The sequence below is a fragment of the Molossus molossus genome, unplaced genomic scaffold (genome assembly GCF_014108415.1).
Source record: "Molossus molossus isolate mMolMol1 unplaced genomic scaffold, mMolMol1.p scaffold_m16_p_1, whole genome shotgun sequence".
NCBI lineage: Eukaryota > Metazoa > Chordata > Mammalia > Chiroptera > Molossidae > Molossus > Molossus molossus.
The window spans coordinates 134,130,421-134,134,599 of record NW_023425344.1 but is presented as its reverse complement, the minus strand read 5'-3'; the positions used below and the strand labels follow the sequence as shown (position 1 = coordinate 134,134,599).

General features: G+C 37.1%; 1 non-coding gene across 1 annotated transcript; it reads left to right on the top strand.

Annotated features, from left to right (window-relative positions):
- The first annotated feature begins 3,152 nt into the window (after positions 1-3,152).
- On the top strand, positions 3,153-3,260 carry LOC118621754. Its single transcript, XR_004957782.1, has one exon. It is a non-coding gene; the product is annotated as a U6 spliceosomal RNA (small nuclear RNA).
- Positions 3,261-4,179: the final 919 nt, after the last annotated feature.

Genomic DNA, 4,179 nt, shown 5'->3' with positions numbered 1-4,179 from the left:
TTTTAATATCTGAAAATGTGACAGTTCTCACAGCCAAAAGTGAACTGAAGGTGATGGAAACTTCCAGAATTAGCATCAATGAACACATAAAGGGAGATCAGAGAGTTTTGTTTGTTTGTTTGTTTTTTTATCCTCACCCGAGGACATTTTTCCATTTTTTTGTTTAGATAGAGTGGGAGGGAGACAGAGGAAGAGAGAGAGAGAAACATCGACGTGAAAGGGACACATCGAGTGGCTGCCACCCGCACAACCAACCAGCGCCAGGGACAAACCGCAACCGAAGTACATGTCCTTAGTGGGAACCGAACCGGGTCTCTCTGGACAAACCGCAACCGAGGTACGTGTCCTTAGAGGTAATCGAACCCGGGTCTCTCTGGACCACAGGCCGATGCTCTAACCGCTGAGCCAAACCGGCCAGGGCTAGAGAGTTTATTTAAAAGCAGTGGTGAGCCCTGGCCGGTATGGCTTAGCAGTTAGAGTGTTGACCCGTGGACCAATGAGTCGCAGGTTTGATTCGGGTCAAGGGCATGTACCTTGGTTGCAGCTCATCCCCAGCCCTGGTTGGGGTCGTGTGGGAGGCAGCCATTCAATGTGTCCCTCTCACATTGATGTTTTTCTCTCTCCCTCCCCCTCTCTCTCTCTTTATCCCCTTCCACTCTATCTGAAGAAACATGGGACAATATCCTCAGGTGAGGATTAAATATAACTAATTAACTAACTAACTAACTAAATAAATAAATAAATAAAATACAAGCAGTGGTGAGAGAAAAGTAATGACTCACTCTGTTCAGCCCATTAAATACATCAGTTAGACAAATTATATTTCTCATTTGATTTTTCCTTTTGACTTTGTAAGACTGCTTACAATGAAGGACCCACCTACTTCACCATACTGACACTATGTACTAAAACCTGGTGATTCATCATAGAATTTGCAGCTCACAGACATGATACATGATCCCCATGACTGACATTCATAGTCTCAAGAACCATCAACAAAACATTTTAAAAGTTCTCATTTATTTTATACTTTGATTTCTACCCCTTCCACTTCTTTCTAATAGAGGCAACCAAAGTGTATAGTCATAATTGACACTGATTTCTTTATGGTTTGCTTTCAGCTGAATGACATGGGCAAATTTGAGGAACTCTAGGGCCACAAACATAAAATTGGAGACTTATAATTTCTCTCTCTCTCTCTCTCTCTCTCTCTCTCTCTCTCTCTCTATATATATATATATATATATACTGTTTAAAACTGATGAATAGAATTTCTCTTCATTTTAGCAAATTTTACATCAATTTTCCTGTTTAGTAATATATACCTTGACTCTCTTAAAAATTTTAAAAATTTTCTTCCACTTTAGTTTTCATATCAACGGGCCACTATTTCACCAGTTATCCAAGTTGATGCTGTTTTCTCAAGCTGACATATTTTTCCCCTTCAATAACACCCCAAAACATCTACATGCATCACCGCCTCGCCCACCCAGCAAGATAATTTCATTCAGCAAACAATTGTTTACACAATTATTAAGGGCCAATCTGGACACTAGGAATATAATAACAAACAAGACAAAGTCCTTGACTTCATGGGACTTTCATTATGTTGGGGAATTAGTCAACAATAAATTGAGAGATACAGTAGTTGGGATTCTCCAGAGAAACAGAACCCATAGAATAGGTAGATAGGTAGGTAAGTAGGTAGGTAGATAGATGGATAGACAGACAGACAGATAAGGAATTGGCTCACACAATAATGGAAGCTGGCAAATCCAAAATCTGCAGAGCCAACATCCCAGTTTCAGTCCAAAGACAATAAATAGGTAGCTGTAGAACTAGGAAGAAACCAATGTTCCAGTTTGAAGGCCATCGGGCAGGAGAATTTTCTCTTACTTGGGGGACGGTCAGCCTTTTGTTCTATTCAGGTCTTCAACTGACTGGATAAGGCCCACCACATTATGGAAAGCAATTTTCTTTACCCAAGTCTACCAATTTAATTGTTAATCTCATCTAAAAACACTTTAACAGAAACACCTAGAATAATGTTTGACCAAATATATGAGCACTTCATGGTCCAGTCAAGTTGACACATAAAATTAACCACCACAAGAGATAAAAAACAAATAAGATGTTTTATGAATGTTAGACTACAGAGAAAATTAAACTAGCAATCTCATCACACAGTGATATGAGAGAAAGAAACCAGGGAAGGGAAGAGGCTAAAATAGGCATATACTTACGTTACAATACTGTCACAAATTTTAACTACATCAACATCCAAATGTCAGTGGCTGGTTATTCACATTAAGTTTCATTTATTTAATGCCATTCATCTCACATTTGTTAAAATGTGTTATAATGTGTATTTGGAATCAATGGAATTGCTTTCATAAGGCTCCAGTGTTTGTGCTCCTGTTTCACTGGTATTATTAGTAGCAATGCCATGCTTGATGGGTTTAGGATACTGGCAGCCATAGTAGTTTCACAATATGTTCAAATGTCTTCTTTGCTTGTAACGGATTTATTTCAAACACACCATAAAATAAAATATTCACGGTCAGTGTACATAAGAATGCCATAACAGAAACATTTACACATTTAAACTAACACACACAATCACTTTACAATCCCTATGTTTAGTGTAACAATAACATCATTATGTAGAATACACAGGACTGAATCATTTCCCAAATCCAGGCTTCCATAAATAGTAGTTTGAATTCTCAGCCTAATGTTGTAATCTTTGCTTAGTAAGTTTATGCAGTCTAAAGAAGATTTATTATAAAAAAAGGTCTTGGGCATGGCCCATAATCCATGATTTATGTTGAAGTCATATTATCATTATTCTGTAGGTCAAATCTTTACATTCTTTTCACATATCACCACCACCACCACTTCTAATATCTGCATGTTCAGAAGGCCCACCGAAGTCAAGAGAACCGCTGGCTTTCTCTTTAATAAATAAATGTATCAAATCAACAAATTGTACACCTTAAACTTACACAGTGTTGTATATAAATTATATGTCAATAAAATAAATTTTAAAAATACTCTACAAAGCAAAAAATGTTTATTAAGGAATAAAATCACACTAAAGAATATTTATAATGTATGTAAAAGGCACACATACAATAATTTAAATACCCGTGGTGTTCACTTCAGCGGCACATATACTAAAATTGGAACAATACAGAGAAGATGAACATGACCCCTTCTGCAAGAATAACATGGAAATCTGTGAAGTGAAATAAATAAATAAATAAATAAATAAATAAATAAATAAATAAATAAATGCCCGTGTATATTAGTTTCCTATTGCTCTGTAGCACATTACCACAAAATTAGCCAGTTAAAACGATGACCATTTATTAGCTCACGGTTTCGTATGTCAGAAGTCCAGCATGGTGGAACAGAGTTCTCTGCTGAGGTTATCACAAGGCTAGAATCAAGGTATTGGCCAGGCTGAATTTTCACTGGAGGCTCTGGGGAAGAATCAGCTTCCAAGCTCATTTTTATTGTTGGCAGAATTTAGTTCCTTGTAGTGGCAGAGTTTAAGACCACCTTTCCTTCACATGTGGCCCCCTCTATCTTCAAGCAAGCAATAACATGTCAGTCAAATCCTTCAACTTTGAATTTCTAACTTCCTATTTGCAACCCTGGAAAAAACTCTCTGCTTTTAGAAGGTTCATATGATCAGATTAGGTCCAACCAGACAAATCTTCCTTTTGATGAACTCAGAATCAACTGATTATTAACCTTAATCACATCTGTAAAATCCCTTTTGCAACGTTAAGTGACATAACCACAGATGTAACACAAAGGGACAGAGATCATTAGGGCCTTCTTAGAATTCTTCTTACCACACATTATATCCAGCATCCAGGTAACAACATGGAAATATTAACAATCCTCTGTGGGTACCTTTCTGTCTTACCCCTTCCTACTATCCTGAGTTCTGGGTCTGGCCTTCCATTGCTTTTCTTTCCCCTTTAATACATGTGCATGTAACACTAAGAAAGATATCATTCAAACTAAGTCTAGAAGAAATAATATGAAAATAACCTTGGTGGTAAAGGATAATATTTTCAACAATGGTGCTAAAATTACTGGATCTCCACATACAAAAGCAAGCAAACAAACAAAACAACTTTGTCCCTACCTTGCACAATGTACCTA